Raw genomic sequence first — 22,617 nt, forward strand, 5'->3', positions numbered from 1 at the left:
CCTGGAGGAGCATCGGAGGGGCAGAAAGAGAGCCATCGAAGTGGATAGTGCGGGGGTAGGAGCACAGGTGTCAGGCTGGCCTGCGAGGGCCGTCCAGCAGGGAGGGGTTTTTAGGCAGAGCAGTGGCCTTGGGTGGACGCTTGGCAGAGCTGGCTGTGACTGGAGGTGATGTCAGAGGACGAGAGCACAGGGGGAGGGCTGGGGAGTAGGGCTGGTCAGGGCCCACCTGCCCACTGGAAGGGGGGGTGGCTCGCGGGTCCCCTCCCTGCGTGCTGTGCCTGGCACGCCTGCGTCCCAGTGACGTCAGGGAAGGCTGCCCTGTACTGCTGGAGGCAGACGCGGCTTCCATCTGAACCTTGGCCCTGGAGTTTCCACTGCGATCCTGTCTCCTCCTCCATCCACCCCTTCCCCTTCTCCATCCCCGCAGGGCCACCAGCTTGCGGGCACCCTTGAGCAGGGGTGCAGGCACCCCAGGAAGTCTTGTAAGGTGCGGTTGGTCCTTTACCAAGTCCTCCCCTGTTCCCCGCCCTGAGCCCTCCACAACGGGAGTGGAGCTCAAGAAATCACCAGCTCAACCTGCCTACCTGGCCCCTGGCCCCTCGCCCTGGTGGTTGGGAGGGCCTGGGCGCTCTTGTGGACTCAGCGCTCTGCCGCTGGGACAAGCATCTCATTTCTCTTCTCTTCCTTTACGTCACTCTGTCCTCTCAGAAGTGGGACAGTCATGTCTAATTAGAAATTGCTCCGGGGAGCGCTCCTGATCTTCCCAAAGATGACAACCCCAGTTCTGTGACCAGGGCTCCACTAGGGCCTGGGTGGCACCTGCGCCCAATTCCAGGGGCTATGCAGACATGGGCCCGAATGTCATCTCTACCTTGGGGTTTCCTCTCGAGACCTCCCAGGTCTTGCATTGTTTGTTCGTAGGTAACGCCGCTGTGAACCGTGAATCCCTGGCAGGCGGCTCTTCTCTGGGTCAGCAGCTGGGTGGGATCTCGGGTAGCGGGTCGTCCAGGTGGCTGGAATCCACCCTCAGCGGCTGAGAGACAGGATGCATTCAGTGACCTTCTGTCCCGCCGCTGTGTTGGCCTCCAGAGGACCAAGCCTGTTTCCATGCCTCAGAACATCCAGGCTCACTGGTTTTCCCTTCTCGAAATGAAGGTCTTGAGTTCCCAGCTTTTAGATACTTCCCACAACAGACTTCACATCACAGCGGACCCTTTCGGCCTCAGCTGCGAGTCTCTGTTGGGTATTTGAATATTACTTAAACTGGAATTGTAGTTATCAACTCAGTAATTCTCCAAATTACTGTGTAACCAGAGAGGCGGCCTGGTGGGAAGAGCTTTCTTCCGGGTGTCAGGAGACCAGAACTGCCCCGATCCTTGCCAAGTGACCTTGAGCCTGGATTCAGCCTCAGGATGCTTGGAAGCAGGATGGCCAGGGATCTCTGACCTAGAATATGTGGGATCATCCCTTGGGGATAGTATGAAGTCTCCACAGTGGCTCGGAGAGAACCCCTCACTCCTAAGGGACCATCAGCCCTGCTCGGTCCAGCCCTTTCCACCTCCCCCGGCTCTGCTGCTTGTGGGGCTGTTCCCTGGGGCTGGGGGCTTCCAGAGACATCAGGCCAAGCCAGCAGAGAGGACAAATGGGACAGTAGTATGGACAGAAGCTGGGTCCTGCGTAGCCAGCAGGAATCCACCCCTGCTTTGCTCCACAGGTGACCTCCCTCCTCTTCCCGGTTCCTCTCCCAAGGCTGAGCCATCCTACATCTTAGATCTCAAGGCCCAAGAACCATAGTCCTTATAGTGGGGACTTCCCCCAACCAGACCAGCAATGAGTGGCCTTAGCGGCCCCCTGCATTTTGTTGGAAATGCAAATTCTTGAGTTGGGAATGGAGCTCAGTCATAGAGTATTTGTCTAGCACACTGGGGGTCCCCTCAAAAACGTGAATTCTTGGGCCCCACTCCCAGTCCAGAAACTCAGGGAGCAGGCCTGGTGATCTGCACTTGAACAAGCCCTCCAGGGGCTTCTGATGCAGCACTGTGGTAAGCTAAGACCCCTTGACTGGGGAAGTGTCACGGGCACCCCCAAGTCAGAGAAGACCCCTGTATTCACAGGAATGCAGTGTTGGGCATTCCTTCAACTTCCAAGGAATCGCCACACCCTGTGTTCTTTGCATCTAGCATGATTCTGTTGAGGAAGAAAGGAATCGTTCTTCCCATTTTACAGATGAGGGAGCTGAGGCTCAGGGCCTTGCCCTGATCATACAGCTAGCACCTGGCAGCTCCAGGCCTCAAACCCTGGCCTTCTCATCCTAAGGTGAGGGTTCTCTCCTGGACACCTCAGGTTTCTGGGACTCCTTAAGTCAAAGGTATAAATGAACGTTGACCAGAGGAAAATCCCACTTCCGGCTCTCTCTCTCTCTCTCTCTCTCCCTGGTTTCTGGTTGTAATCATAGGAAAGAGCATCCTGGAAACAATAAATCTTGCCTGGCAGCTAAGTAAGAGCTCTGAGAGGAGTTACACGTCAGGGAGATGGGACTTTATTTCTCAATGAAATAGTCTTTTTATGGCTGGAATAAAAGTGCCAGGGGGGAGCCTAATGCCAGGAAGTAGCAAGCTCGTTGATAAACTCTTCAGCCAGGGCGGGGCCGCTTGGGAGGTGGCAGCCAGCCACAGGCCCTGCGTTTCCACATGCGTGGTTCTCTGCAGGTTAGAGCCATGGAAGACCCTGGGGTCCTCATGGGTCACCTAGCTGGGGAAGGGCCCTGGGCCGGGAAGGTACCTACTTTCACTGGGCCAACAGGTCCTAGGAGCAGACCTGCAGTGCAAAGAGTGGGCAGCAGGGGGCAGCATAACACATGGTTCCAGCCTGTCCAGTGGGCACTATTGGGGGGCTTTGGAGTAGGGGGTCTCCAAAGCGCAACCCTCAGAGGATCTCAACAGTAACTCCCTCCCTAGGACCTCTTCTTCCTGCTTTTAGACCTTCCCACTCCCAACCCCTTCGTGGCAGGGGACAGTCTGCCATCTTTACCCTAGTGGCAGCTTCTGCCCCCACCTGAATCATAATGTGGATGCGGAATTAGGGGCTGGGGGCTTCTCTATCCTTTTCCACCCTCTGGCCATTTTCTCAAGTTTCTCCAGCCTCTGCTTTGGACCTGATTAACCCTTTGGCTTCCTTTCGAGGGGCTTCTTGAGGGGACTCAGGGTGCATTATGTGTGGGTGGGTGGTTTTGGTGGGTGGGGGACCCCAGTCTTCATGGCCACTGGGGCCAGGAGAAAACCCTGAAGGACAAAGAGAAAACGAGGAAACCTCCTCATTTGAGAATGTGCGTGATTGGCAGGTTTACGGCCTCGGGAAGGTGCGTGGTATTCTGCACAATCAAGTCATTTTTAAAAATAATCTCCTGCTTAAGTCGTACACGCTGCTAATTGCATTTTAATAAGTCTCTTAAAATCTTGCCATATTTTTTAATATCCTAATATTAGGTAAGTGATTGCAGGGGACACTGGAGGGCATGGTGAGTTTATATAACAGAGGGAGGGCCGTAATGAAGCTGGGGGTGGGGGTGGCCACCCAGTGGCCAGTGGTATGTGTGTGTGTGTGTGTCTGTTGTTTGTGTGATGTGAGTGTGTCCATGTGGGAGTGTGCAGGGGCGTGTGTTCCTGGACAGGGCTTCCCAGGTCCACAGCCCTGGACAGTATTCACATGAGCCTCTTCCTCAGTCACAGCAGCAAATGTCACTTGCTCTCAGGTCTTCTGGATGTGAGGAGAGACGGATGTCACCCTCTTGACTCCCATGGTCCCAGACTGGAGCATCTGAGCCAGAGGGTTCTCTGATGCCACCGTCCTCTTTTCCCTTCCCAAGAACCCAGGTCTTGAGCCTGGACGGGTTGTGACTTGATCAAGGCCACGTAGCAAGATGGAGCCCCTTGGAGAACTCAGACCACAGTCTTGTGAGGGCAGAGCAAGGGCCACCTTCCTCTTCCTCCTCTCCAGCATGGATGCTGGCTTCAGTGTCCTGGCCTTACACATGTTGGGGAGCTGGTGGCAGCTGCCACTCACTGAGCCCTTGCACGGTGCCAGGTGTTTGGCCAGGTGCTTCCCCCAGAGTGCCTTATGGAGCCCGTGTTTAGGGCCCTGGGAGGACCCCCAGCGAGGAAGTGACAGAGTTGGGATTTGAACCACAGGCCTCCTTGCTTTGCTGGGGAGGCTCTTAGCCACGGGGAGTTGAGTTGGGGCTGCAGGAGCTTCCCGTATCTCCAGTGTCCAGGACCAGAGAGGACCGTAATGGGAGTGGCGGGGGAGACTGGCAGAGGCCACAGAATAGGATATTGGGTGGTTGTGGCCTCTTCTGCTCCTGACCCATCGGTTACTACAGGGCAGGGTCCCAAAGCCAAGGTCAACATCCAGTCTTCTCCTTTGAGCCTCCTGAGGCCAGACGTCTGGGAGGGCCATGCCCAGGGTGACCAGGCCAGGCATTCTGGCCACACTCTGGACTTCCGGAGGCCCTGAGGCCCTCAGAGGCCCTGGCCTTCCTCCTGCCTCCTGCTCCTAGCGCCAGCCACCAGCCCGGGTGGGAGGCACATGTTGAGGGACTTCTGAACAGGAAGTCAGCGTCCAGGTCGTCCAGAGCCCTTTTCATGTGGTCTCTTTAATCCCCCGGGCTGGGTTTCAGAAGCGTTTTACAGTTTCAGTTTTACAAAGCTACGCTCCCTTTAATGTTGGCGTTTTCAGGAGGTGGGGGCGGCTTCAGTCAAAACATGTGTGTTTTACACCAGCCAGCTGCGGCCGCGGCCCAGGCAGGCGAGGCGGCAATGTGGCCTCCAGGCTCGGCAGGCCCTGGGTGGACAGGGCAGCCTCCCTCTCCTCCCCCTGCGTCCTGCCGCTCCACCTCCTGCACGTGGGTCTGGGAGCTGGCCAGGGCCAACCCAGCGGGGCCGGGCAGCCCCATCCCGGCCTTCCCTCCTGGTGCCCCTCTGGCAGATGGTTGGTGGTCTTTGCCCCGACGGCCGCCCAGATACCAGCAGGCTGAAGTTCCTGAGGTCCGGGGCCTCTCCCCTGTGCCCGTGCTGTTCGCTTGGTATTTTTAATTCCCTCTCATATAGACACGACCCAAGCAAAAATGTCCACGAGAGTGTGCGTTTGATAGGCCTGTCATGTCTACCTGGTCGCATATACAAGGAAACAGATCTGTAAGTATTAAGATAAGAAGGAAAGGCTGAAATCATCCTGCTGGCCTCTCCCGCCTCTGGAAGTCCTGGGTTAATATGTCCCCCTTCCCGGGCAGACCAGGGTTGAGAGGCAAGGGGAGCAGCCTGGGCTCACGGGGTTGGTGTGATTCCACCCCGTCCGTCCGTCTGTCTGTCTCCAAGGCTGTTGTTCCTTCGGACTCATGAACCCCCTTTAGGACAGACATGTTGGCCTCGCAATCAGATTTTGGAGGAAGCTGCTGGGCTGGCTGAGCGAAGTCCTGGCTGTGCTGACTCCTCGCCTGGGACTGCGGCAAGGCTCTCCTTGGCTCTGAGCCCCAGTCTCTCCATCTGTGAAATGGGGAGAGCACTGGCCTGGACTCAGTGATGTAAGGGGCAGACACATCTGGAGAGAGCCCCAGTGCGAACCTTGGCGTCGGGTTTGAGTCCCTGCCACTGTGGCCGGTCCCAGCTTTGCGTCTGTCCTCCCTTCTCCATGGAGGCAGCGTGAGGTCCCCCGATAGAGGCCTTGGGGTATGAGCCTGCCTTTGATGAGCTCCTGGACCTCCCTCCCTACCGCGCGTGGTGTGCGGGTTGAACAAGACCGTTTGGACAGGGGTCTGGGATTGCAGGGGCCACGTCCCTGGCTGGCCCCAAAGCTTTGCAGCCACCCCATGGCCTCCGGTTGCTTATGGCCCTGGAGCCCCAAGCATGCTGCTTCTGAGAGTGGTAACTCAGGCCTCAGTCTGACCTCTCCCAACTCCCTGCCTGTGACAGATCAGACCCCTGAGGGACAGGTCCGGGGGCGGGCACCCTTGCAGCCGCTGGCTGTGGTGCCTCAGAGCCGGGGAGTGGTTAAGAGACCCCGATGTGGCCATGAAGACGGTGACGAGGACTCAAGGCCGGCTGAGGTGACTTTCCATCCCTCCCTTCCTGGCCGCACACGGGGCAGGCCTCTGGAACAGGGCCTGGCACACAGTAGCCCTCGCTCGGATCGACCTGAGTGAAGAGGCTCAGAGGGGGCGGTGGTTCTCCCGCTGTCACTCTTCGGGACTGACCGCGAGCGGCGGGCTCAGGTGTTGGCAGAAGCGCCAGGCCGCGGGGGCAAGCTTCCTCCCACGTCAGCCTGCGCCCTCCTGGGTCCCACTGGGGAGTGTCTGTGGGAGGGAGGTACCTCTGACTGAGGGTGCTTCTCCGCTTACCGCGCCACCCCGGGGAGAAACGCCCTTGGCCTGGGGCCCCACTGGCCCCTGGGGCAGTGCAGGGCTGGGCGCTGGCCGCCGCAGCTGTGCGGGGCCCAGGGAGGAGAGAATCAAAGGCAGGCCATGTGGGCGCTTTCATCTCTGAGCTTCAAAGAGGTGCAAACAAACCCTGTCCCGGTGCCAGGCGGCAGCTCCCTCCTCACGGCCCCAGCCTGCTCTTCCCTTCTCCTCCTCCCTCCCAGAAAACCAGCGGCACCTCTGTCCTGGTCCCAGGGCACCCGGAGGGCGCTGACTCCTGGCTATGCTAGACACTTTTTTTTTTTTTTTAAATTTAAATTCAAGTTCAGCTACTTGGAATAATATAGTTTTTTTTTTTTTTTTCTTTCCTGGATAACTGCATATTTTTCTCTTTTTAGTGCACAGGGTAGGACTGACAGGAAGGATGAGGGGCTGAGACCCCCTCACCGGCACTCTTCCCACGGGGAGCAGGCTGGGAGCTGGGGTCTCACACTTCACTGATGGAACATTCCAGTCTGCAGCCACACTGCCCCGTACAAGGGCCACACGTGGCCACGGAGCGGGGCAGGGGCTGTCTGAATGGATGTGTGAGCTCAGGGTAAACACGTGTGGATTTCTCAGACTCAGTCCAAATGAATGTAGCTCGTTAATTGTTTCTACATTGACGACATGCTAAAATGATATCATTTTGGTGCTATTGGGTTAAAAAAAAGTACATCATTAAAATCAGTTTCACCTGTGTTTTAAATCCCTTTAAATGTGACTACAAAGAAGTTTAAGATGACGTGTGTGGTCGGCCCTATTTCTGGGTCCTCCCTTCCGGACAACATTCCCACTTCACAGATGAGCAGCCAGAGGCTCAGAGTGCATGCTCCCAGGTGATGCTCCACAAAAGTCTGTGGAATGAAAGTGTGAAGGAATGTCTGGTGCTGACTGCTCGGGACACAGGTGAACCCTGTCCCTGTTCCTGCCCTCAAGGAGTTTCCAGTCCAGAGTCTAGTCTGATACTGGAGCGAGGGAATGATGGAATCCGAGACCCCAGTTCTCCAGAGGACCTGAACAGCAGGGGTTGGGGGTGCCAAGAAGCTCCTGGGCCCAGATCCTGGCTTTATCACTTACCAGTTGTAAGACCTGGGGTTTCTATTTATGTCTCAGTTTTCTCACCTGTAAAATGGGAATGATGGGAACAGGCTCATCATGATTGAAGCAGCTGCTTCTCAGGTTTGCCTGAGGTCCTGGGAGCTGACACACTCTGCTGACCTAGAACAGTGCTTGGTTCTAGGCGAAGTGCCCCACGTCAGTGCAGTGACCATGCCAGGCCAGTACTAGAGACTGTCACCTAGTCTGGCTGCAGCTCTCAGCAGGGCTGAAGGCGCCATCCTGTGCTAGAGAGAGCTGCCCCCCAGCGCCCAGCGGCTCCTGAGCTACCATGCCAAGATAGGAGCATTGGCGACGCTCTTTACTTCCAAATAATCTCTCTGGGTTGTGTGGGCCGGTATCTGCTCTCTGGCCTCAGACACTCTCCATCTCCCCCTGTTCCATAATCTCTTTGTCCCCTGACACCTCCAACCCACCCTATTCCAGCTTGGTCCCTGAGGTCCTATAAACCCTCGAAGTGACTTTGGGACCTTCTTCTTTAAAGAGAAACACCCTCCAGGTGAGCTCACCTCTTCCCTCCAGTCTCTCAGGGCAAAGGAAACCTCCTGGCTCACTCTTACCAAGGACCTGGGGTGGGGGAGGCAGGAGGAGCCCAGCACAGATCCTGTCCCAAGGAACTGGGGACAAGGCTGAGGGGAGGGTGGGGCTCCTGAAAGTCTGGGCAGGGTCTGGATGGGACCTGGAACGCTGTGGTGGGCACTGTAAAAGCCCAGGGCATCCCTAGCCAAGGGCAGCCGCAGTGAAGATCTGCGGACACCTCTGGGGGCAGGGAGACAATCCGTCACATTCGTGGGGGGCCACGGGGAGGCTCACAAGGCTGTCAGGGGCCCTGCTGGGCAGGACCTGCTAAAGGCTGAGGGAGGGGCCTGTTCCAACAGCTGGGGGCGGTTTGGGGGCACCCAGAGATGGTAGCGGGAAGTGGGACGATTGGAACCAAACGGGGCCAATGGGAACCAGATGCGAGCAGGGACGGGGGCTCTTGTGGGGGAGATGTTTTCCTTTTCCTTGGAAGCTGGGGCCGTCCAGAGAGGCCGCTGAGGCCTGTTCCCTGCTCCCCCACCCCCACGCCCTGGCCCAGCGTGGCATCAGGAGCTTCTGCAGCCACAGGGGAAGGTGACCCAGATCTGCTCCCAAGGTGCAATAGGCTGTCTGGGTAGCGGGAAGGGCAGGAGCCACATGGAGTGGGACTATGGCGGGGGGGAACAGCCCCCACCCAGCCCGACCCTCCCTCCTCCACCTGCAGCCCTGTGGGCGCTTGGGGGTCCAGGCTCTGGCAGCAGATGAGGCCCGATGGCTGGGGAGGCCCTGGGGCTGCTCAGCCTCCCTGCTCAGGATCCACATCCGGCTCCGGCCGCTTCTTCAGGAAGCCTCCTAGATGCTGCGGTTGGATCAGGAACCTTCTCCGGGTTCCCAGAGCTCCTGGTGTTCACTGCAGAGGGCCGTAGCACCCTCTCCCAGCAGTCTACTCAGACCCCCACCCTTGCCCCTGCCAGCACGGGCCCAGTGGGTAGCACCCGAGCCACACACCCTGGCCCCCAGTAACCCCTCCCTCATGGCTGCCTCGTAACGCTCGTTACTCCTGGGACCATTTAAAATCACACATGTACACACACATGCACGCACACACATGTACGAACACACACACGTGCATGCACACACATGTGCACACATACAGGCACACACACAAACACATGCACACATACATGCATGCACACGCACACACGCGCACATACATACTTACAAACAGAATTTTTAAGTCAGGCTTTAAAAATCATGTCAGTTATTGGAGTGTTCATTGCAAAAATTATAATCCACACAGAAGTATAGACAGCAGAATGTGAAAGGCCCCCTTTATCTGCCCTGACCCCCAGTTCCTTCCCTCCCCAGAGCAAGCACCTTCGAGATTGGCAATAGGTTGCCTAAATCGTGTGTGTGTGTATTAAAATACACATAACATAAAATACACACGCATGACATAGCTGGTGTGGTGGCACATGCCTATAATCCCAGCTAGTCAGGAGGCTGAGGCAGGAGGATCGAAAGTTTGAGGCCAGTCTGGGCAACTGAGAAAGACCCTGTGTCAAAATAAATGAAAAGGGCTGGGGCTGGGGCTGGGGCTGGGGCTGGGGCTGGGGCTGGGGTTGGGCTGGGGCTGGGCTGGGGCTGGGCGGAGCACCTGCCCAGCGTGTGCGAGGGCCTGGTTCCAGCCCTAGCGCTGCCAAAAGGCGGTTCTGGGGCTTCCGCATCTTCACCCGAGGGCAGCCCTGCGCGGTCCACCTCCAGAGCTTCTTCATCAGACCCAGGCGAAACTGCCCGTGCTGTAGGCAGAGTCACCCAGCCTCTGACCTCTGTGTCTGCTTTTCCTGTTTAGCATCATGTCCCCAAGGTTCGTCGATGCGTAGCCTGTGTCAGGAGTCCCTTCTAAATCTCTAAAAGAGGCATCCGCACATGGAGGTTTAGAAGGTGTGCTTTATCCAAGTCTGGAAGGGAGCCTCACACCTGCCCCTGGGTCTCGATTTTGACACCCCCCGCCCAGTGCCCCTGAGATCTCTCCCCAGTACAGACCAGCTCCGTTCTTTGGAAGAGCTGCTTTGTGTCCCGCCCTGAGTTCCAGCGAAGAGCAGCACTGGGGCAGCGCTCTCCTCTTGCCCCCTGAGCTCCCTTGAGTGGGATGTCTCAGGGCTACATCCCCAGAAGGGGAGCTGCTGGGTCCAAGTGCATTTTAAATGTTGGTAAGTGGCACCTATCAATTCTCTCAAACCACCACTCCGCACTGGCCTCTGGGCCCAAGATCCGACAGGACATGGTCCAACACAGCTGTTGAGTGTTCAAGGCCCCCCACAACCCCGCCCCTGATTCTTACCCCATTTCTCTACCTGGAATCCGTCTTGGATTTTCAAGGTGTGGGTTGTGACCCATGATAGGCCATGAAGTCCACATAACGTGTAATGGCTAGCACTGGAAAGTAGAGGAACCAGACACATTAGAACAGAAGACACCACGGTTCATGCTCGGGGTTAATACTGCCTTCTGCAGCATGAGCGTACACCGTGTGCGCATAATGTGTGTCACGCCCTCCTCCTGGATTGGAGGCATCTCCCCCTGTGAGCCTGCTCCCCCACCCGGGGGGAATCAGAAGTTCACTGCCGCAGCCTCCCTTGCAGCTACAGTGCCCCCGTGACCTCGCCTCCGCCAATTAGGTAGAGACACAGAATTTGACGTGGCAGAGACACTAGGCGGGCTGGTGCTGATGAGCACTTCCTGGAGAGATTGCCAGAGGCACAGCAATGGTGGGATCCCAGCAGGGGCATCTCTGGCGACTGTGGTGGGTCAAGCCACCTTGCTTGTGCTCAGTGCCCAGAGTAGAAGCCCCTCCACTAGGGCAGCCCTGGGTGCCAGTCCAACCTCCAAGTCCAAGTCTGAGGCATGTTAGCTTTCCATCACTGTGACAAAATACCTGAGACTAGCCACCTGAGAGGTGGAAAGGTTTATTTTGACTCATGATTTCAGAGGTTTCAGTCCATGGTTGGCTGGTTCCGTTGTCTTAGGCCTGTCGGGGAGTAAAGCTGCTCACCTCGAGGCAGCCAGGAAACGGAGGTAACAAAACCCTTGATATCCATACCCACCCCTCCGGCCCGTTCACCTATGACTCCATTACTGGATCACTTCATAGAAGAGGTTGGAGTCTTCCACTCCGTCACCTCCCGAGGGCCCTGCCTCCAGACGCGGCTGCTTTGGAGACCAACATGTGAGCTTTTGGGGAATATTTCAGCTCTAAACCAAAACATATGGTAAGCAGAGAGTTTGTAAGTGACCTAATGCCCTCTTTGTTTTTGGCAGGTTTATTGAAGTAAAACTTATATACGGTAAGATTTATCCTTTTTATATGCAGAGTTTTATATAGTTTGACAAATTTATATAGTCTACCGCCAGGTTTAAAACACAGAACATTCTGTCACCCCCCCAAAGTCTCCAAGTAGGACTTTGCAGTCAATCCCAGTGGTGTGCTAGAGCAAGCTGGGTCAGCTGGCAAGGGCTAGTCATTACATTTTCAGGCATTTGCAAGCTGGTTGTTAAACAGAGCCATCATTAAATATTAAAGTATATAAACTAACAAATAAGTTATGTTAAAAAAGAAAAGCAATAAACTCATCACTTCTGACTTATTTTGCTACCTTATACTGCATGTTCTTGCTCTTGGGATCAACTGTCTCTTGTACTGTCTGACAGAGATGTGACCTAGTGATGCGCCACTGGACAGCACAGCTCGTCTCAACCGTGAGTTCAGCGACCTCATGTTCGTTGCTTGAAATTGGCCACGGTAGGAATATTTACACCAGAGACATTGGCAGTGCTACAAATCAGGGTTTGATTGATTGCTTTGCCGATTGTCTAGATGTAAGAAAGCAATGGGGGCCAGGCGAATAATGCAGATGAAACTTAAAAGTGTGCCATCCTGCTGCTATTACATTGTAAGGAGCACGGAAACGTAAGGAAAGATTTTTTTCCAGGATTTAAAAACCATTTTCTGACTCAGCAAAGTGTCACTTACATCCGTGATGAACTAACGAAGTTCTGACATATGTCTTGTTGTTTTATTTTTGTCTTAACTCCTGTCGAGTGACAGCTCTTCCAATAGCAGCCAGGCCACCTGTTGACCAGGCAGACCCAAGCTGAGGCTGACTACGGCGAGAGAGGACCCCAGGTCTCCAGAGTCTCATCAGTGTCTAAAGTGGGAAGGCAAAGTGGGAATTTATTGAGAACTGGAAGCTTGGTTTAAGAGGGGTCTTTGCAGGCAGAAGTTTGATTAGGATTGGGTCAGGGTCCAATACAACAATCCAGGGGGAGACAACAAAGTGTGGATTTTTGAGGTAAAGAAGTCTGAGAGTCATAGGGTGCAAATTGCCAGTTGATTCTTCCCATTGGAGGGCGGGTGGGTCTTTGGGGATGTTCCCACGATGAACCATCAAGTCATTTGCAAGAGTGTCTTGCAACAGCACAGGGATGCGTGAGAAGAGAATCTTGTTAGTGTAGACTGTGACTTGGGTGGAGGGAGACAGCTTCCGTCTCCAGGGTTCGAGGTGTGTGTGAGGGTAGGAGGTCTCGCCTCCCGCTCCTTCATATTGAGGAAAATATCAACGACATTTGGACTGGATCCCCACCTGGTGTTGGTTACGGCTGTGGGTTTGCTCCAGATACGTTAGTGTAGCGCAATTAACTAAAGCATTGTGTGAGAATCAATTGGCTACCTGAAATGTATAATTTTATTACTTGTGGATTGGGTGCTATATTCCAGCAAAGTTTCAGGGGATGAGATCAATGCACAAAAATTGGTCATGTTGCTATACATCAGCAACAAGAAATCCTAAAAGGAAAAAAAGAAAACAACCCCATTTACGATGATATCCAAAAACCTAGAAAAAAGAATGCGGCCAAGGAGACCAAAGACTTGTCTACTGAAAAACGACAAAACATTGTGAGAAAACAGGACTTATGTGGAAAATCATCTCATGTGCAGAGACCGGAAGACCCGCTATTGTTAAGATGACTATATCCCCAAAGCCACCTAGAGGTTCAGGGCAATACTGATGGACTTTTGGGGCACAGGCAAGAAATGCTGATTTGCAAGTGGCACTGAAGGAACCCAAATAGCCAAAATGATATTGGAAAAGGAGATAAGATGCAGGGATGAATCATGGGCCAGCGCTCCCACAACAAAGTACCAAAGGTCGAGGGTTTGAACAACAAATATCTTCTTTCTCACTGTCCTGGAAGTTGGAAGTGCAAGGTCAGGGTCTCTTCCAGGCCTCTCTCCTTGACGTGTAGATGCCACCTTCTCCTCCTGCATCACGGTCGTCCCTCAACATGTGTCTGTGTCCAGATTTCCTCTTTTTTGTGAGGACACTAGTCATATTGGATCAGGGTCCACTGTAGTGACTTCGTTTTAATTTTATTGCCCAGCTAAAGACTTCATCTCCAAAACAGTCACATTCTGAATTTCAGTGGGCTAGGATTTCAACAAATGAATTTTGGGGAGGGACCCAATTTAGCTCATAAGGAAGTGTTACACGTCCTGATTTCAATACTTACCACAAGTGACGGTAATCCAAACAGCGTGAAGTTGGGGCGGTGGTGCACACCTGTAATCTCAGCAACTCGGGAGGCTGAGGCAGGAGGATCACAAGATCAAAGGCAGCCTCAGCAACTTAAGGAGACCCTGTCTCAAAATAAAAAGCAAAAAGGGATGGGGATGTGACTCAGTGGTAATGCACCCCTGGGTTCAATCACCAGTACAAAGAGAAAAAACAAAACAAAACAAAAACCCACACACAATGAGATACCACTTCATACTCACTAGTATGACTGAATTTTTAAAAATAGAAAATAAGAACCCTCATACACTGCTGGGGAGCGAGGAGAAGCAGGAATCCTCATCTACTGCTGGCGGAATGTCGAATGGTGCAGCCACTGTGGAAAGCAGCTTGGCACACAGTCCCTCAAAATGCTAAACAGAGTTACCAGGTGACCCGGCAATTTTCTGTTTGGTGACAGACCAAACAGAAATGAAAACTGTGTCTACACAGAAGCTTATATGTGAATGTTGATGGCTGCATTATTCATCTAGCGGGTCACAACCCACATATCCATCAATGGATGAGTGCGTACACCAACTGGAAAACTCATATGATGGAATATTATTCAGACTTAAAAAGGAACAAAGTACCGATAGATGCTACAACTTGGATGAACCGCGAAAACGTGAGGTTAAAGAAGTCAGGCTTAAAAGGTGACAGATGGAATGATTCCATTCATATGAAACATCTAGAATGGGCAGACCCAGAGAGACAGGAAGAACATCAGCTGCTGGAGCGGGGGAAGGAGAGACTGGGACGACACCTACAGGGGTGAGGAAAAGAGTTGAAATAAGGGAGGTGGCCGTACAGTATTGTAGATGCACTAAATACCACCCATTGGAGATTTCAAAAGGATTTGTGGGGTCAAGTGAATTTCAACTTCAATAAAATGTTGTGTGGTGCATCTATTATATCAATAAAAGGTATATTATACATATATGTGTATGTACATACACACACACACACACTCATACACACGTCCCAACTCCAGGGGGCTGGTCAGTAGACGTTAGCTGCCCACTGCTGAGGTTATTAAATCTCCCTTCACACTGGGCCTCTGGAAACCACTCGTCTGATTTCTGTCCCTATAATTTTGCCTTTTCCAGAGTGTCATATAGCCTTTTGAATCTGACTTCTCAAGTTCACATAATGCTTTTGGAACTCATGGATGTTATTGCATATGTTGGTAGTTTGTCACTTTTTATTGTTGAGTAGTATTCCATTGAATGAACAGACCATAACTTGTTTATCCATTCACCAGTTGATGGACATTTGGACTTTTTTCAATTTTTGGTGATAATGAATATAGATGCTACAAAACATTCCCATATAAGTGTGTGTGTGTGTGTGTGTGTGTGTGTGTGATTCTGAGGATCAAATCCAGGGCTTTGTGCCTGCCAGGCAAGTGTTCTACCACTGAGCTGCATTCCCAGCCCACATTCCTTATAAATGTTTGCAAAGATGTATCTTCATTTCTCTTTGGTAACCTCTTAGGAATAGGAGGGTTGAATCATATATTGAATATGTGTTTAACTTTATAAAAAACTGCCAAACAGCTTTCCAAAGTGGCTGTGGCATTGGTGTGTACGAGAGCTCCTGTCTGTGCTGTGTACTTAGCAGCCTTGCCAGCTTCTGGTTTGGGCAGTTTTTTTGTTTTTTAATTTGAACCATTCTGATAGGTACATAGTGGCATATCACTGTGGTTTCAACCTTCATTATCATGGTGACTATGTGCTGATTTCCTATCTATAGGGCTTCCTTGGTATTAAATAGGGTATAGCCCTATTTAAATCTCGAGCATAATATATATATATATATATATTTGTTTGTCAAACTGGGGTTTGAACTCAGGGCCTCACACATGCAAGACAAGTGTTTGACCACTAAAGTACAAGCCCTTTTCAAATTTTGTGTTGAGACAGACCTTACTAAATTGGAAAGACTGGCCTTGAATTTGTGATCCTCCTGCCTCAACCTCCTGAGATGCTGGGATTACAGGTACACAACGCTATACTTGGCATTAGCCCATATTTTTATTGTTTTTTTCTTATTTTTGAGTTTCAAGAGCTCTTCACATATCAGCTCTTTTTACATACCAGGCCTGTATCAGATATGCATTTGGTAAGTATTTTCTACCAACACATGGCTTATATTTAATATTTCTTATCTGTCTCTTCAAAGAACAAAAGTGTTAAATTTTGATGATGTTAAATTTAATGATTTTTTTCCCTCTTACCATCTGTGCCTTTGTTTCCCAAGAAATCTTTGTCTAACGCAAGGTCTTCATTTCCCCTACGTTCTTCCTAGGTATTTTGTAGTTTTTGACTTTACACATAGGCACATGCCCAACATCCTTTTATAACCCCTTCCCACTCAACCCGGAGTGGGCTCTGTGGTCCGGGAACGCAGACCGAGGAACGGGGCGCTGGCGGGGATGGGTCGGTGCCGTGGAGAGAATGGAGACCGGGGAGGCGGGACTGGCCACCTCCTGCCTGTGGTCTTTCTTGCTGAGGCAGTCCTGCTTGTTACCCACTTGTCCCTTCTCATTCAAGATCCATGCACATCACAGACTCCAGCTTGTCAAAAATCTCCCATAAGCCACGCAAAGTGACGTATGCCTGTAATCCTCGCTGCTCGGGAGGCTGAGGCAGGAGGATCGCAAGTTCAAAGCCAGCCTTAGCAATTTAGCAGGGTCCTAAGCAAGTTAGTGAGACTCTGTCGTTAAATAAAAAATAAAAAGGGCTGGGGCTGTGGCTCGGTGGTTAAGCGCCCCTAGGTTCAGTCCCCGCTACAAAAAAAAAAAAAAAAAAAAAAAAAAATCCCCCGAAACAAGAAGTGGGTGAGCCGTGGTGTCATTCCCAGGAAGGTATGTGTGGATGCCCTTGTGGAAGCGGCTGTGGGGTGTCTGTGAGGGTTTCATTGCCACATTGTCCATTGTGGGGAAAACATGGACAGAACCTGAATGTCCATCAACAGGAGAGCAGAGAGCAAGACACTGGCTCTCCTCATGCGAAATTGCTTGCAGACTTCAAAATAGAGCGAGGGAGCTCTTCACGGAGCTCCGTGGAAGGGACCCAGGGCATCTTGCTAAGGGTAAAACACACAAATTGGGATGATACGTACAATCCCGACTTTAAAAAAGCATATGCAGATATTTGTTTGTGCCTGCGAAGAAGAAAATGTCTGGAGCCACACAAGAAACAATTAGCCATGGTATCTCCCAGAGACTTCCCATTTACATGCTTCTGATCTGTTTGAATTCTTTGCCTCCAGCAGTGACTTTAATCTAAAAATAACACACACACAATCACACACACAAGGTGAGGTGGGGTGAGATTATTCTCTTTATTTCAGAATAAGGCCATGGAGGCAGAGAGAGGGAGGCGCCATCCCCAACCCGAATTGCCCAGGTGGGTGTCCCAGGGAGCCGTGGGAGGAGCTGGCCTCACAGGACTCCTCTGGTCTGGTTCCCAGTTTCTGTTCCACCCGCCTTCCTCCCAAGTCACCTCCCTGCCTGTCCCAGGGCAAAGCTGGACTCAGCCTGCACAGCCACAGTGATGGTGCTGGAGGCTGTAGCCTGGGCCAGCCCCTGACCTCCACTCTCCTTCGCCTCCCAGAAGCCCGGTGAAAGTCCCTACCGACTGGGGGTGAGGATGAGAAAGCTGGAGGGCCTTCTCTTGACAGGTCCAGCTGCCTCTGGGAAGGGCACTCAGGAGGCCAACCCCTGGCTCCACCCAAGATGCACTGCGTCTGAGCCCCCGGAAGATGGATCCTGAGGCTGCAGTTTAGTGGACTCTGGCTACAGCTAGAACCCTGTGAGACGCAGTTCCAAGCTGGCTCCCATTAGTGCTTTAAAAAATATAGGTGTCCCAGTGTCACCCGCAGATCCTGATTTAATTGGCCTGGGCCGTATGCGGCTCCAGCACTGGTATTTTTTTCCTCAAAGCTCCTGGAGTGTTTTCAGCGTGCAGCGAGCGGGGCCTGAAACCACTGGCCTTCCATCGCAATTACACGTCCATCTCTGGGCGGGGACCGGGCACCTGTGGTTTCTCAGATTCCACAGATGATTGGGATGTGCTGCAAAGCCAGGAACCTCGCTACTTAAAGGGTGGTTTGGGGCCAGCAGCAGCAGCAGCCCCACATCACCGTGGAACTTGCTAGAAATGCAGAATGCCAGGCTCCCCCCCACCCAGCCCAACATCAGAACGGGCAGGTTAACAAGCTTCCCAGGTGCTGGATGGACGTGGCCTTTTCACAGGTAAGGGCACCTGCTCAGCCTGGATTTCTTTCCATTTCCGTGTCTTGGATCTGGGGCGAATTATTTAATCCTGTAGCTGCCTCACCAGTTCCCTCCCAGGGCTGTTGAGGAGATAAGACAGGGTCGACCAGGCTTTGTGTGTCTGGCCTCGACAGGTGCCTCATGTCAGCTGCTGAGTCCTCAGGCTGGCTTGCTGCAGCCCAGAGGGTTAGGGGCTCTCTCTGTGAGGCACAAAGTGTGTGCAGTGCATCAGCTTCAGGAGGCTCGCTCTCACAGCGACCAGTGCAAATATAGCCCTGTCCATGTGGCAGCTGTCTTCCGGTTGTGTCTACCTCCCCAGGTGCCCTCTGTTCCTGCCCCTGCCCGCTTGGAAGTCACGCAGTCGGACAGGCACAACTCCATGACATGGATTTCTCATGAAAGAAGAGGATCTCTCATGAAACGTTTCTTAGGGAATCAGGGGCGATGGTTTAGATCACACCTCCCGCACTGAAGCTTCCCAGACTGTCCTCTGCAAGTCTGTTTCTGAACTCCAGGTTCTTTGTCCTACCACCTGGAACATGGCTGCTCACATCGCCTTTGGAAACCGTCCAAGGAACCATTGTACGAAGCCTCACCCATCTCCCTGAGCCAGGCCTGCTGGGGTGCTTTAGATGGTATCTCTCCCTCAGAACTCATGGCCATCCTAGGAGGTGGATCTACTCTTATGCCCATTTTACAGGTGAGGAAACTGAGGCAGAATCTTGGCAACTGTCCCAGGGTCATAGTGTGGAACTGCAGTTCCATTCCAGGCTCTGGGCCTGTCCTGCATCTCTTCCATGTCTCCTGGGTCTTTCCTCAGGAGGTGGGGTGGGTCTCACTCCACCCACACAGGCTACGGGGAGGAGCTTATGCACACATTTCTCAAATATTTATTGAGCACTTACTGTGAGCCAGATGCTGGGGATACAAGAGGAAGCACATAAGATGTGCCCTGTCCTTACAGAAAGAGCTCATTAAATTGTTTGAAAACCGAAGAAAAAAGCCCCACCTAAGCCCAGAGCGGCGCGAGTACAGTTCCCAGATCCTCTGAGCCTTTTAGAGTTGCTTAGCCTGTAGCCAAACGTGCCCCTTCCCCACAATTCATCCTCAGAGTCAAGGAGGGACAAGCCCCTCCTCCCTGGCCTGGGACTCTGGCTCAGGGAGGGTCTCTGGTGACAGCAAGCAGGGAGGGGTCACCTGGCAGCAGGACATCAGCCCTCAGGTGGGCTCCAACCCCACCTCTAACCTCCCCAGTTCTCTGCCAGGATCCGGGTGCCCCCGCCCACTTCCTCCCTGACTGTCTCCCCCCAGATACTGATAATTGGTAGACAAAGGAGTTTCAGACAGTTGGGGACCTGCGTCCTTTGAGTCCCTGAAAACATGCTATTATTAATTAAAGACTTTGGCTTCGGCAGGGCCTGGGCCTGCCTCTTTCTGGCTGGGCCTCAGACTTACGTCTCTCCAGTCGTCTCTTCTTGCTAAATTTTTCAGTGTTTTTAACATCAGACTGATGTTACGTATAATTACCAACTTTGCACCCAAATTATATTTGACATGGCTTGTGTGGGAAATTAGACCATTTCAGCGCCTACAAATTCACCTGGGGAGCTGAGGCAGGCGTGCGGGCGTGCCGAGGGAGCGATTTAAATATTACATGTGCCCTCGTGAAAATGCCAACACTCTTTGAACTGCCAGGAAGAATTCTGCCTTCCCCTCTCCTTGCCCCCACAACTGAGGGCACCGAGGGTCGGGAAGTGGGTCCTTGGGGTAAGCCCTTTCCACTGGGATGCACGCCGGTGCCAGGGGTGGCCTGGATGGCCAGGGAGGGTCTCCAGAGAAGCTCATAGGCCCTGGTGCCAGCCTTGTGGGAGGGCAGGTGGCTGTGTGTCTCTCATCCGCCTGCCCCTCCCTTCCACCCCGGACCCACCCCGGACCCACCCCTTCCGTGCCTAGGGGAGGAAGCTCCGCCCTCTCTGGGACCGGGAGGGCGTGGCCATAGCAGCCCTCCTGGGACACTGAGGCTGGGGCTCCTCGGGCCGGTCTAAGGCGTCATCCGGCACGGAAGTCAAGTCCCCTTTAGACTCACCCAGGCCCCCAAAGCGTTTTCCTTTTTGTCATTTCAAGTCAGCTGACCCTGGTCCCCTGCCCGGTGCCAGGCGTTCTCCGGGGCTCTGGGGATCTGGAGCAGAGCTAAGGCCATTCATTCATTTACTCCCTTGCTCAAATGTGTATTGATCACAGTTTCATCCCAAGCACGGGCGAGGCAGTGAGATTTAAAAGGTTCATTCATTTGTTTGTTCATTCAACACACACTAACCAGAGTCCTGCTGCCCGGGCTGGGACTGAGAGGCGGCAGGCCTCCACGGGTCACAGGGAAGCCCCGGGGACAGGCCTCAAGGCTGACAGGGAGCTACTGGGTCCCTCGAGCTGGAAGGACACACCCTGCCTCGGTTGCTCCCTGTTGACGGAACTGGGGTGGGAGACCCCTCGGCTGCACACACTGCCACCTGGACCAGTGAGTCTGAGAGACAAGGCAGGGGCCACCCCGTCCTGGCCCTGAGGTCCCTGGTGCCGGGAGACGTGAGGCCCGGCCTGGCAGGGTCTGGGAGAGAAGCCTCCTTTCCTTCCCCTTCTTGCACTCTGACTCTCATCCTAGACTCTAAAGAGGAGAGGGGACAGGCGTGAGAGCCAGGGAGGGGGGCTGAGCAACACCCGGCGGCCCTCCTCCCTGGCCAGCAAGGCCCAGAAGGAGACAGAAGGTAGCCGGAGAAAAGGGGCTCCAGGGGTGTCTGCAGGCCTCAGAGGAGCTTGTGAGGGCTGGACCCCGGCTCCGGGAGCGGGCAGGGGAGGGATGGGGATGGGCAGCATCCTTCGTGGCCACCCAGGGCCTCTTGGGACATCAGCTTCTGTCCCTCAGGCTTGTGACTGTAACACCAAGCGTTTCTGCTCTTTTCTCTTCCTGTCGCCTGGTTTCTTTGTTTCCCCTGCAGGCGGGGAGGGGTCACCCCGCTAGCCCAGCACTGAGAGCTGGGCATGACCTTCAAAGGGGTCGCAGCAGTTCTAGAATCCTCCTCTCCAGCCATGGGGTCTGTGTCCCCTCCCCTGGCATCTGGGCAGAGCTCTGTGCCACCAATGGCACCTGAAGGCAGGGACACTGTGACTCAGAGGCTAGATCCTTAAAGTCCACACTCTGCCTCGCTTTCTTGGAACCCAGGGGCCACAAGGCCCCCATGGAGAGACCACCTCGTGGGGTCATGGGGCTTTCCAGCCCAGATCCAGCCCAGGTTCCAGCCAGCGGCCAGACCCGTGAGCCAGGGGACCCTCAGATGGCCCCAGCCCTGGCTCCCAAGTCACTCTGGCCTTTGAGAAGCTTGAGTCTTCCCAGGTGAGGCCCAGATTGGTGGTGCTCATGGCTGTTCCCGCCACACTCTGTCCAAACTCCCGACCCTGCAGGCATAATAAAATGGTTAGTCGACGCTGCCAAGTTTGGGGTTGGCGTGTCATGTGGTTATAGTGTCTGGAACACTCCCTCCTGGGCCTCCCCTCTCCCCTGCTTTCCCTCCATGGAGGGATTTGGAGGTCCCTGCTTGGGTGGTGATTTTTGCACCCCCATCTCCAGCTGGACTGAGCCCAGAGGCTCTGTCCTCGTTTGTTCTGCAAAGGTCTGATTCAGCCTTTACGACTTGGCTCCAACGACCTGGGACAGGAAGGTCTCACCTCCTCCTCCAGGAAGCCTCCCTTGACCTCCTGTGGCCAGCTCAGGTGCTCTTCTGCATCCCCGGCCTTAAGACTCACCTCTCTGATTTCTGCTGGCTTGTCGTCTGTCCCCACAGGCTGTGGGATCCTGGGTTCTTGGCCTCCTTTCCTGTCAGGCACACAGGAAGTGCTCAGGAGGACTTGTTGAAGGTCCAGAGAATGTCCTCTGTTCCCTGAGCCTGGACAGCTGTCCCTCAAACCAGGTCCCACCTGCAACCTGCAGCCCCCGGGTTCTTGCTGCAGAATTTGGACTCTGGATGATCTGGGACCCTGGCCTCAGTTTCCCCATCTGTGAAATGAGCGTGTTGGATGAGGAGGAGACTGGGGGCTCACTTGCTCAGGGATCTTCCCAGAGGCCAGGGTGGGCTCTGGATGCAGCTCTCCAGGTGCCCAGACAGGGAGAGGAAGGCAGGGCATGGAGGGAGTTTCCATCCAGCAGCCCAGTGCCTTTCCTGGCCTTTGTTTAAGCTGGGAAAATCCAGCCTGGGTCTGGACTGGGGCATGATGGGGGCATCTGCTGGAAGCAGGGGCACCCCAGAGCAGGGCCAAACCGCGGATGGGCAAGAATGTGGACGTGTCTGCTGCCTGCCGGCCAGTCCTGCTCGCTCACTGAATGACTCGGGCAGATTGCCCCATTTCCCAAGTCTCAGTTTCCTTCTGTGAAGCTCACAGACGTCAATAGCAGCCACCAAGGAGAACTGGTGGCAGGATTTGAAGACTGAGATGTGGCACAGAGTTCCTGGCACACAGAATGTGTTCCATGAATGTAGCTCTTCACACAGCAGAAGTCACCATTCACAAGAACCTGCCAAATACCATGGCCAACATATCGTATGTTCTGGTGACTCGGTTCCTACTAGAAATCCTGCAGGTTAAATACC

The sequence above is a fragment of the Sciurus carolinensis genome, chromosome 1 (assembly GCF_902686445.1).
Source record: "Sciurus carolinensis chromosome 1, mSciCar1.2, whole genome shotgun sequence".
NCBI lineage: Eukaryota > Metazoa > Chordata > Mammalia > Rodentia > Sciuridae > Sciurus > Sciurus carolinensis.